Source organism: Emys orbicularis, chromosome 19, assembly GCF_028017835.1.
Source record: "Emys orbicularis isolate rEmyOrb1 chromosome 19, rEmyOrb1.hap1, whole genome shotgun sequence".
Taxonomy (NCBI): domain Eukaryota; kingdom Metazoa; phylum Chordata; order Testudines; family Emydidae; genus Emys; species Emys orbicularis.
The window spans coordinates 16,135,356-16,148,444 of NC_088701.1; the positions used below are offsets into that span (position 1 = coordinate 16,135,356).

The 13,089-nt window shown below is 50.3% G+C and overlaps 1 pseudogene; it reads right to left on the minus strand.

The window, feature by feature from the left end:
- Window positions 1-13,089, minus strand: part of LOC135891603 (bromodomain-containing protein 4-like) — a 141,475-nt pseudogene that overhangs the window by 27,822 nt on the left and 100,564 nt on the right.

The window sequence follows — 13,089 nt, forward strand, 5'->3', positions numbered from 1 at the left end:
ATGGCTGCATCTAATGTTACGGTGATATGAGGCTGGATGAAAGGAACACCTGCACAAACATTGGATGGGTCCTTCCACCAACTGAGTAAGTCCAGTGAGGGAAAGACACTAGATTGTGCTTCTTCAGGCTATAAATTATCCGGAGCCATCCCTGGACACAGCAAAGATGTAACCTGGCATGTTATATTACAAAGGTACAAGCTGCATGCGTTCTGGTAGTTGGAAGCAACGGTCTTCCCAGTGGTCACCACGAGAAAGGCATGAGGCTCTTGAAAACCGTTAATTGGTGGCCCAAAGATTCTAATATAGCCACTGAGGAAAGCCATTAAGCAGAGAAGATGGCATCCAATGCTGCTCAGACCAATGAGAAGGGACATAGATTTGTCTTGCCCCTAGATCCTCTCTTTCCATAAAGGTGTCAGGGAAGATGTCCCTATGCTGACAGGTCCTTGCACAAAGATTTGGGAATCTGAAGAGAGGTCCTCATTATTGTCTACAGGATGAGCTCTGCCTAGCTCAGAAAGTACTGGAGAAGCAGGTGGCACCAGGGAAAGATCTAATCCTGGTGACCCGGTTGATATCAGTATCAACAGGTACTCCCCATTGAGAGGGGAGACTTCGGCTCTTCTGAGACAAACAAGTCTCTTGAATACCTAAATTCTTGTGGTATCAGATGGATTTGTGCTGAGAATGAGGGATGTTCCACAATCTGTACCAGGTTGAGACCTGCTTTGATGGGTCCTGTCTAGCAGAAGTCACTGGTACCAAAGATGACGACTCCTTTGGACGCACCAAGGGACCCTGGATCACTTGTCTAGAAACCAAAGGCAGCACAGGATGGCCTGTCGGTACAGTGCTTCTGGAAGCAGAGAATTTCTTGTCTCTCCTAATGCGTTCATGCTTAGGTGGTACTGAGTATAGCTTTGATACCAATGTATGGTTGTTACTGTGGCTCTTTGAAGGGCTCTGAGTCTTAGAAGACTTCCCAGTATTACAGGAGCCTGGAGCCTCAGCAGTATCCAGTCCGGGACCTGAGGTCTCTGACACAGTCAATTTCTGAAGACACTGGGGCTTTTTTGAAATAGGCTCTTCATGAGGAGAACTAGAAAAAACGGTTACTTACCTTCTGTAACTGTTGTTCTTCGAGATGTGTTGTTCACGTCCATTACACATTAGGTGTGCGCGCGCCGCGTGCACGAACGTCGGAAACTTTTTCCCTCAGCGGCTCCCGTCGGGCCCGCAGGGTCTCCCTTCCCGCCAGAGCGGCGCCCCGCCCTAGCGTATATATATCCCTGCCGGCCCGACCCTCCCTCAGTTCCTTCTTGCCGGTGACTCCGACAGAGGGGAAGGAGGGTGGGAAGTGTAATGGACGTGAACAACACATCTCGAAGAACAACAGTTACAGAAGGTAAGTAACCGTTTTTTCTTCTTCGAGTGCTTGTTCACGTCCATTACACATTAGGTGACTCGCAAGCTTACCATTGGAGGAGGGTAGGAGTCAAGGAATAACAGATTGAAGCACAGCTCTGCCGACCACCGCGTCCTCTCTGGTCTGATGATGGATCGCGTAGTGGGCTGTGAAGGTATGCACCGACGACTAGGTGGCTGCCTTGCAGATCTCCTGGAGCGGGACCTGTGCCAAGAAGGCCGCCGAGGACGCTTGGGCCCTAGTAGAGTGAGCCCTGATCTGTGGGGCTGGTATGTTGGCAAGCTCGTAGCACGTACGTATGCAAAGCACGATCCATGCCGACAAGCGTTGCGTCGAAATTGGCTGGCCCCTCATCCGTTCCGCAACGGCAACAAACAGCTGAGTCGATTTGCGGAAAGGCCTGGTGCGGTCCAGATAAAAAGCCAAGGCCCGACGAACATCCAGGGTATGCAGGCTGCGATGGCTTGGGTCCGTATGGGGCTTGGGGAAGAACACCGGTAAACAAATGTCCTGCCCCATGTGAAAATGTGTGACCACTTTCGGGAGGAATTTAGGGTGTGGCCTTAGCTGCACCTTATCCTTATAAAAGACTGTATAAGGAGGCTCCGAGGTGAGGGCCCTCAACTCCGACACCCTCCTAGCCGATGTGATGGCCACGAGAAACGCTACCTTCCATGAAAGGTGCAGGAGGGAGCAAGAGGCTAGGGGTTCAAAGGGTGGCCCCATGAGCTTAGTGAGGACCAGATTGAGGTTCCACGGAGGTATTGGTGGGCGTGAGTAGGGGAACATCCTCTCCAGCCCCTTGAGGAATCGGACTACAGTGGGATTGGAGAACACCGAAATCCCCGATTCCCCAGGGTGGAACGCCGATATGGCGGCCAGATGCACCCTAATTGAAGCGGGGGCGAGGCCTTGATGCTTGAGGTGCAGCAAGTAGTCCAGAATCAGTGGTATCGAGGCCTGCAAGGGCTGGATGTGGTGAGGCCCACACCATAGGGAGAAGCGTTTCCACTTGGCAAGGTAGGTCGCCCTTGTGGAAGGCTTCCTACTACCAAGGAGGATTTGCTGGACCTCCTGAGAGCACCTGTGCTCCATATCTTTTAGCCAGAGAGAAACCATGCCGTGAGATGCAGCGACGGCAGGTTCGGGTGGCGTAGATGACCTCGGTCTTGCGTGATGAGGTCGGGGTAAAGGGGGAGGGTTATCGGAGGGGTCACGGACAGTTCCAACAGAGGCGTGAACCAGTGTTGACGTGGCCATGCTGGAGCAATAAGGATGACCGACGCCCTGTCCCTGCGGGTCTTGAGAAGGACCCTGTGAATGAGCGGGAATGGGGGGAAGGCATACCTCAGGCTCCCGCCCCACGGGATTGCAAAGGCATCCGCCATTGAGCCCGGACTGTGGTTCTGGAATGAACAAAACTGAGGGCACTGGCTGTTGTCCTTGGTGGCAAACAGATCCACCTAGGGAAACCCCCACCTCAGGAAGATTGAACGCAGGACGTCCTGTCTCAACATCCACTCGTGCATGAGATAGGACCGGCTGAGACGGTCCGCCAACCCATTTTGGACCCCGGGGAGATATGCAGCCCGAAGGTGTACTGAATGGGCTATGCAGAAGTCCCAGAGGAGGAGTGCCTCGCGACAGAGGGGAGAGGACCGGGACCCGCCCTGCTTGTTTATATAGAACATGGCGGTAGTGTTGTCCGTCAGAACTGACACGCTGTGTCCTCTTATGGTAGCGTGAAAGGTCTGGCAGGCGAGGCGAACCGCCCTTAGCTCCTTCAGGTTGATGTGAAGCAACTGCTCTTCCCTGGACCACAAGCCCTGAGTGCGCAGATCCCCTAGGTGCGCAGCCCAACCCAGGTCCGACGCATCTGTAACTAACGTCAGAACGGGTTGTGGGGCAGCGAACGGGACCCCCGCGCAAACCTGCTGTTGATCGAGCCACCAACAGAGGGCGCTCGATACCTGAGCTGGGATCGTGACGACCATGTCTAATGGGTCTCTGTTGGGGCGATATACCTGGGCCAGCCACAGCTGCAGCGGCCGGAGTCTGAGGCGGGCGTGTCCGACTACGTGTGTGCAGGCCACCATGTGCCCCAAGAGTTGTAAGCAACATCTGGCCGTTGTCGTGGGGAATTGTTGGATAGAGGTCACGGCCTTCTGGATAGCCAGGAACCACGGTACGGGAAGACTCGCCCGTGCCGCCACCGAGTCCAGGACTGCCCCTATGAAGTCCAGCCTCTGTGTGGGGACTAGCGATGACTTGGGTACATTGACTAGCAGACCGAGTTCGTGGAATACTTGTAGCGCCAGTGACACATGGGCGCGAACCTCTGCCTCCGACCGGCCCCCCAGGAGCCAATCGTCCAAGTACGGGTAGACGCGCATCCGTCTTTTTCGAAGGAAGGCTGCTACCACAGACATGCATTTCGTGAAGACACGTGGGGCTGTTGCCAGGCCGAAGGGCAAGACCGTAAATTGGAAATGGCGCTGCTGGATAGTGAAGCGCAGGAACCGCCGGTGGGTCGGCCGGATAGCGATGTGAAAGTACGCGTCTTTCATATCGAGGGCAGCGTACCAATCCCCCGGATCCAGGGAAGGAATGATGGTACCAAGGGAGACCATACGGAAACGTGGTTTTTGCAAGTATTTGTTTAGCTTGCGAAGGTCCAGGATAGGACGGAGGCCCCCTTTCGCTTTGGGAATGAGGAAGTATCTGGAATAGAACCCTTTTCCTCTGAGGTCCGGAGGAACCTCTTCCACCGCTCCCACAGTGAGGAGGGTCTGTACCTCCTGCATGAGGAGTTGCTCGTGAGAGGGGTCCCTGAAGAGGGACGGGGGTGGTGGGTGGGAGGGAGGGGGCGAGGAGAACTGAAGGGCGTAACCTGTCTCCACCGTGCGCAGGACCCAGCGGTCCGATGTTATATGAGACCAAGCACGGAAAAAATGGGACAGGCGGTCCCTGAAACACAGGGGGGGATCCGGAAACGAGATGGGTACGCTGTCCTCGATCGCAGCTTCAAAATCCTTGTTTGTTTCCCAGCTGTGGCTTGTTTTGGCCCTGGTTTTGGCCTTGGTTAGGCGTATTGTTGCGCCTACGCCTATTGTCCCTGCCCCGTCTACGGTATGGTTCCTGCCGAGGGCGAGGATGGTACTGCCTCCGTGGAGGTTGGGGCTTGAACGGCTTCCTCTGCGTCACAGGGGTGTGCATCCCCAAGGACTTGAGGGTAGCCCGAGAGTCCTTGAGGCCATGGAGTCTGGCATCCGTTTGCTCCGAAAACAACCCTGAACCCTCAAACGGAAGGTCTTGGAGGGTGTTTTGCACCTCAGGGGGAAGGCCAGAAGCCTGCAGCCATGCTGAGCGTCTCATTACCACGCCTGACACGATAGTCCTAGCGGCCGCGTCAGCAGAGTCAAGTGAGGCCTGTAAGGAGGTTTTGGCTACCGCCTTTCCCTCGTCTACTATGGCAGCAAACTCGGGTTGCGAGCCCTTAGGCAAGGCGTCCTTGAACTTAGACACTGATGCCCAGGAGTTAAAATTGTGCCTATTGAGGATCGCTTGCTGGTTCGCGATCCGCAGCTGGAGGCCTCCGGACGAGTAGACCTTTCTGCCGAACAAGTCCAACCGTTTCGCTTCCTTGGCCTTGGGGGCTGGGGCCTGCTGGCCATGCCGTTCCCTTTCGTTGACCGCAGAAACCAGCGAACATGGGGTCGGATGGGAGAACAGGAAGTCAAACCCCTTGGATGGGGCGAAGTACTTTCTCTCTACGCCCTTTGCAGTCGGCGCAGAGGAGGCTGGCGTCTGCCATACAGTCTTATAATTTGACTGTACCGTCTTTATAAGTGGAAGCGCGATCCTGGAGGGACTCTCCGGGCTGAGAATGTCCACCATCGGGTCCTCCTGCTCAACCGTCTCCTCTGCCTGCAACCCCAAATTGAGGGCTACCCGGCGGAGCAGGTCCTGGTGTGCCCGATGGTCAATCGGGGGAGGGCTGGACACTGTTGTGCCCGCCACGGCTTCGTCTGGTGAGGAGGAGGAGGTCATGGCCTTCTGTGTGTCCTCGTCCTCCTGCAACTCCTCATCGGCGGGATGGCCCTCTGGGGTACGTCCCCTGCCCTGGGTCTGGGACGGTGCCGGGCTCGGTGCCGAGTCAGCCCTCTCCCTGTCTGGCGGCCTGGAGACCGTGGCCTCCGCACGGGAGGTAGGGCGGCACCGTGGGGAGCGGGACCGGTGTCCTGAGGGGCCCGATCTCGAGGTTCTGGACGGAGGGCCTTGCTGGTGGTAGGCCCACGGGGTCCAGAATGGCCACTGTCCAGGATGGCTCCAATGTGGTTGCCAAGAGGCTTCGTGCTCTCTAGCGGCGTGCGCTCTGCGGCCATATCTGCTCAAGAGGCCCGAGTCCTCTTCTGACGCTAGGGACGGCGATCTAGAGGGCCACGGCGGTGCCGTGGAGCGGTGCCGGTCCGGAGTCGGAGAGCGGTGCCTTCGAGAACGGGACCGTGAGTAGCGCCGTGCAGACCTGGACCTGGACCGGTACCGTTGACCCCGGGACCGGGAACGGCTGCGGGAGGACGGACTCGGGAATCTTGCGACCGAAGCGTCCCGGTGCCTGCTTGAGCCGGGCTGCTGGGACGGTGCCTCGCTCGCGTCGGGGCCTGACTGTTGTGCGGCCCGCTGCACGGCGGGAAGCCGGGAGTCCACCGAGGCGGAGCTCGACCGGGACCGGCGCCGTGTCCGGTGCCGAGATGGTGACCGTGATGGGCGCATCATCGCCGGCTTGCCCTTGGACGGCAGTCGCGGCGGAATGTCTTTAGCGCGGAGGGTGCTTTCAGCGGACAATTCAATGAGGTCCTTTGCTGCCTCAAATGTGTCCGGGGTGGAGGGCTGTTCCAACAGTTCCTCCAGCCCTTCCTCCTCACTCGACACGCTTATCCCGGGGCTCGACGGGCCTTTCGGCGCCGGAGCCACTGGCACCGGGATCTGTGTCGGGGCCGTAACGGCCTTGGCAGCACTTGCAGTCTTCGCTGGTGCTACCTTCTTGTGCGGGGAACGTCCCCGGGCCTTGGGCTGGCCCTTCGACTTGGCCGGCGAAGAAGAACGGTGCCGGGTGTGTTCTCGCCGAGGCAGCACCGTAGGCTTAGGCTGCCCTGCCGGCGTCGGGTCGCGAACCGATGCCGGGGCACTCCGCACCGAGGTCGACGGTGCCGCGGAAGAGGAGGGCTGTAACGCAGCCTCCATGAGGAGCTGTTTAAGGCGAAAGTCTCTCTCTTTCTTAGTCCTGGGTTTGAAAGCCTTACAGATTTTACAGCGCTCCTTTTGGTGTGCTTCCCCCAGGCAACGGAGACACGAATCGTGTGGGTCGCTCAATGGCATAGGCCTGCGGCACGTGACACAAGCCTTGAAGCCTTGGGCGTGCGGCATGCCCCGCCGCCCAGGGCCGGTGCCGGTGTTGGCCAAACACTTATCACAAAGGTCTTTGTGAGGAACTGATAACTACTACTACTTAACACTTAATACCTAACTACAACGAACTGATAACTATCACTAATTGCTAGCTAAGGGACACTCTCTCTGATGAGAGATAGAGTTGTTCCAACGTCGCCACGGGCGGTAAGAAGGAACTGAGGGAGGGTCGGGCCGGTAGGGATATATATACGCTAGGGCGGGGCGCCGCTCTGGCGGGAAGGGAGACCCTGCGGGCCCGACGGGAGCCGCTGAGGGAAAAAGTTTCCGACGTTCGTGCACGCGGCGCGCGCACACCTAATGTGTAATGGACGTGAACAAGCACTCGAAGAAGAACTCCTCTTTTTAAGTGCTTATTTGGTACCCTCCAACATCTTTCCCTGAAAAGGTGGGGGGAAATCTGGTGCAGAAGCTGATGAGGCACTACGCTCAAAGGCTGATGTACAGGGGAGTATCGTGGCCTGGATCCGAAGATGGGAGTGCTCCATCGTAGAGGAGCTTGAATTTAATCTCCTAGTTTTTTTTAGCTTTGATCTTAAAGTTAAATAGGTATTGTGCTTTTGAGGGATATGACTGTACCCCAAACAGTAATTGTACTGGCAATGTCCAGCACTCAGTGGGACAGATTCCTGAGACATGAGACTGTACTTGAATCCCAGAGATCCTGGCATACTCTGGCGACAAGGCAAAAAACCCCACAGGGAACCCCTCAGGCGGGGAGAAGGAGAAGCACTGAAAAAAGCTCGCCTCAAATGAAGCAAAGAAATTATAAAATACAACTTGTAGAAGTGAATAATTACATGAAATTAAAAATTAGATGATCCTAAAGCAAGCTTAGGGCAACGCTAGAAGCAGGCATGCTAGACACTCTCTCAGGCTGAGGGAGGTTTGCCACACAGCTCTACTCATAGTTGGGACAGGGAACGAGGATGTCTGGAGTTCATGCATGGGTTTAACAGGCACTGCTACTGAAAACCTCCAATCAAAGATGCAAGGGATGCATGCACACCTGAAGTGGAGTGCCTATAGGGACACTACTCGAAGAAGAAAAAAAAGTTACCAGTTCAGTCTGTTCAAGCTGGTATAGCAACTACAGTTCATGCTAACACTGCAATGTGGAAGATTTGTTTTTGAAAATTTAGTGTACCATTCTGGTACATTTCTGTACTTCAATTTATTTTACTTTTAAGTTAGGGTATAGGTTATGCTAGACCACTATGAAAAAGTTTCAGGTACGAGTTCAAAACAGAAAAGCACTCTAACAAAGCAGTTTCTTTACCTGCAGTTTCCGTGCCATAGCTACCACCTCATGATCAGCAGGGTTGTATTTGTAACAATTGGAAAACATCAATCGGACATCTGCTGCAAATTCCTGAGCATCTCTGTATTCCCGGTTCTCCAGTTTAGACTAGAAGGGAAAACAAAACTCCACTATCAACAGAGCAAGCAAAACAAATTACTGAATGGACAAGAAATATCTTGGATCTATGGCATCCATAGAGTTCTGGGCTTCCACCTAATCTCCATCTATATCTAACCTTTGCCAAATGGAGCATTGCTTTGGAAACTTGCCAGAAACCTGAGATCTGCATTGGATTTACATAAAATGGAGCAGATTACAGCCATCCTGAACTATAACATGGAGGTGCATCCAAAAGACGACTACAGAAATAGCATACAATGCAGCTAAACTGCTGAGACCAAAATGGAACATTGTATGCTGGAGCTGGTATTCCTTCATAGAACATCCCTCCATAATAACGGGCAGCTGCAAGCTACATGGGAGAACATGACTGCCCACATGTGGCAGACACTTTCACTGACTACCAATTCAAAGGACAGTATGAAGGAACTAATCCACTAGATTACTGGTCCCCACGCCCATGAACATCATTACCAATCACAGTGCAGGGTTTTGTTTGAACAACAATGCGCTAAAACTTCACACTCACACCTGAAATTATTTTTTAAACAAACAAGTTTTTAATCTTTGTATCACTTTCTTATAAGAGAAATCCCAAACTGTCAGTAGCAGTTAAAGACATCCCGCAAGTCGGGTCAGTCCAGCATAGCAGTGACAGTTTGAGGAATTAGAAATTGGGACCACAGGATAATCCCTCCTTCAGGTCAGCAGGAACTTGGAAGCATTCAAGAAGGCAACATGCTTGGCATTTTTCTGTCAGACACAGGGAACCACATCCAACTGGCTGTGGCAATGTAGGATTTTTGAGAGTAGTGTGGGAACAAATCCCCCAAGAATCTAAGGATGAATCTTATCTCCGCCCCCGGGGAAGAGAGAGAGCTTGATTAAAGAAACAAAGCAGTTGAACTGTGCAGGCTTAGTCAGTCCAGAGTGAGACTGTCGGGCATTACAAAAACACAAGCCTTAAAATAAACTCCCTGCACAGCAACCTCATTTTATTATGAAGTGAATGTAGTGGTGTGAAGCCCTGATGTGTGCAGATCTCAATTTATCGATAGTTGTCCACACCATCTCATTATATACCTCAATTTTTGTCTGAAGGAGCCAGAGGTGAGGATAGTTCTGTCTCCATGGCTCATTCAATCCTTTGCCTCTCTGCTGTGCCTGCCAACAACAAGGCCAAAAGTGATGGTGTTTTTTTGAGAGGTGGACACCTGACCATCAGCAACTGGAACAAGACCCACCACTGCATTTCATATAAACATAAAACAGTTGTCATGGGCAATGATTTTTGCTCACAACCAACTTGAACTAAATTTCAACCAGTGACCTGGAATAAAGAACTTTGTTATCCCATTACCAATGCTTCAGCCATCCAGATCCTCTCTGTACTTGTGGTTTTTCAGAATTTCCTAGCTGTTTTTTGTTGGTTTTTTTTTGGTTAGATTTGGAGAATACTACAGAATGTGCAAAGTTATTATGCATATTCAGAAAAAGGGGCGATGGTACCAGCTCAATCTTCAGCACAGTTTTTAATTATTCAATTGAAGAAAAAAACTATACTCCTTCATTCACTTCATTCTGGCAAAGTTCCTAGAGTAATCTCAATATGGGGTGGGGGAGAGAGAAATTTGTCTCTTTCTTCTGCTTAAAGTATTTTAAAAAAGAAACCTGGGTTGTGTGAATATTAGGGCTCAGAGTTAAATTGATACAACCAAAGAATTCTGCAGTTTAAAGCTATGTCCATGATGAGGTTATAAAATGACAGTGCTCCAAACAATGAATTGACATTTTCAGCAGAGATATGGACTGCTTTGCAATTACTTCTCTTGGATAAGTAACTCCCAAATACTCCATGAGAGGGAGCTAGCTGTGTCCTCACAGCAGAAGGCTTCGATTTAGATGCTCTGGAAACATAGTGCTTTATATTAAGCAGAACATTTCCTTTAAAGGTGAATAGCCAATGTGGTGGTGGTTTTTCTTTTTTTTTGTTTTTTAAAGAAAATTCCCCTACTACAGCAATCTGTACTGATTGATTGAGCCCATTATCTTGGCTAAGGGTATTCAGTGTAGGCTGGCCATAGTAGAGGACATTTACTTTTTAAAAATGCACAGGCAATTTTTTTTTTTTTTTTTAAGACCCATTCTGGAAAGGACTGTCTTCTTTTCAGGACCTGTCACTTAAAGAGTAGCACACTATGGACAGATGAGAGACTCCACCTACCAGAATTCTCAGGTTACACAGAATGAATGGTTAATTGATTTCAGACAGAGTCCCAGAGAAGAATCCTTTCTTTTGCAACACACACATTTTTGGTGGATATCTACAACACACCATGTTAAGCATGCAGCTGCACACGTACGCCCATATACAGGAGTTGGCATGTCAAACAGACTGCATTTCCCCAGGGAAGTTATTCCTCCTGCACAGTCAATTTTTTTTTTTTTTTTTTTGGCTATGTGAAACTGAGCTTACTTTGATTGTGCTCAGATCCATGGGATGTTTAATGATATCACAATAATCATGCAGTCCCAGTGCTTCCACGTCCACAGGTTTGTAGAAGGGCCATGCGTAGGCAGCATGCTTCTTGGCAAACATCTCTTTGATGATGCCACTGCAATACTTTAACTGCTCAGACACTTTGTTACTGTTACTCTTTTCTACCACATGCTGCTGAGAGTCCGGAACATCCTTCTTTGGAGGTTTCACTGGCCGGCTGCTTTCCCTTCGGGGGCCCATCTTGGCAGACTTGGGTTCAGTGGGCAGCGAGGAGGATTCGTGGATTGCATCTATTGTTGTTGGCGTTGTGGTGTCTGCTTTCCTCTTCACTCCTTTTTTTGTCTGTAAAACAACAAATACAACAGCATTATAATATTTTATTTAGTCTTGTGCTCTTTTGTTACTATTGTATTCACAGGATCCACCTCTGGTTGTATATTAAAGTCTAACCACTAAGTACTCAGGTGAGATAGGACTAAAAAGTTAAAAAGCTTTCTATAAATATGCATGCTGGAAGCAGTTTGTACTGAGCCCTCTAGAAAATGTGTAACTACAAATTATCTTTATTATATTAGCAAAGGTCAAGAGGATGGTTAAATGAGTACACCTCTACCCCGAAATAACGCTGTCCTCGGGAGCCAAAAAAAATCTTACTGCGTTATAGGTGAAACCGCGTTATATCGAACTTGCTTTGATCCGCCGGAGCACGCAGCCCCGCCCCCCAGTAGCGCTGCTTTACCGCGTTATATCCGAATTCGTGTTATATCGGGGTAGAGGTGTATTCAAAATCTTTTACTTAAGAACCATGTTAGGGTCAAGTAAACCTCTTAGGATTCATTTCTACAGCTTGTGCGGTGTTTACAGAAGCCCAGATCTTGGATTATTTTGGCTGAGTTGCTTGATGGGATTTTCAGAAGTACCTAAGGCAATCAGGTGACAACTCCCACTGAAGGGTCATATAACTTGGGTACCTAACTCTGTCAAGAACTTCTGTGGCTGTCAGGTGCCATTTACAAAAGTGCCATGTCTCAGGAGAAAGGAAGTGGCAATCTTACTGATGCAATGATATAAAAGGCATTGCTCAAAATAAGAAATATTAGTTAGCAGGATCTGATCTGCTGAAGATGTATGCCAAAATTTTCAAAAGCAACTAGTGATTCAGGTACTCAACTTGAGACATAATAAAGGAGCCCAATTTTATTGGGTGGGAACTCAGCTCTTTTTGAATAGTAAATTTAAAGAATGTTATGTTGCACATCCAAAAATTGAGGCACCCAAAATTACTAGTCACTTTTGGATAGCTTAGCCACAGTGACACAGCTTTTCAAGCCAGATGGCTTTCTTTTCCTTGAAAAGCCTAAAAAAACCCACTATTAACCCCAGTACACAAGGCTGCTGGCTAAATGTTTAGTGGAAATTGTGATGGGCAAATACTGTTCTACTCAATGACTTTGCTACAGTCAACAATCTATGGAAAACAGATTCTACTTTTAATGGATAAGGACAAGTGAGGCAGGGTCTTAGTGGTTAGAGAAGAGGACTGAGAATCAGAACTCCTGGACCCTAATCATCAATCTATGGTTCTGCCCTTGACCTGCTGTATGACCTTGGACAAGTAACTCAGCTGGGATTTTCGAAGACAAATGAGGAGTTAGGAGCCTAACTCTCCTAAGTGCTCTTGAAAATCCCACTCTTCACTTCTGTGTGTCTCAGTCCCATCCCTCCAATCAGTAAAAATCTGTAAAGGAATTTTAAACCCTAAGATGAAAGGGACTTCACAGTGAATGTTTTGAAATAGTCATCCAATAAAAATCTTCTCTCTTCTAGAGAGAAAATTGAACACAAAGAATCCTGACTCATTAACTCCACAGAGTCCCTGTTTACTCACCTTCACAGGCTATGCAGCTGTTGGGATAACAGGTGGGTGTGCCTGAATGGGCTGGGGAGCGGGGGTTGGGGAACAGAAGGTGGGGGAGGAGGGGGAGGAGGTGCAGGTGGTTGAGGAGGCACCACTGTCATTACTGGAGGCTGGACAATAAGGTCAGGGGTCACAGAAGGAAAGGAATGAGTTGTTTGCACAGACTGAAGATTCTGTTGTGGGGCCTGCGTCTGAGCTGGGGATGATGCTTGAGTTACGTTTTGTACCGTAGATGCTCCTGGCTTGGGTGTAACTGTCAAAAAATGAAGGAATAAAGAAGGGCCACACTTAATGCTTCAAACGTACTCATTTTGATCAGGCAACAAATGCACATTTCATAATGGTCATTA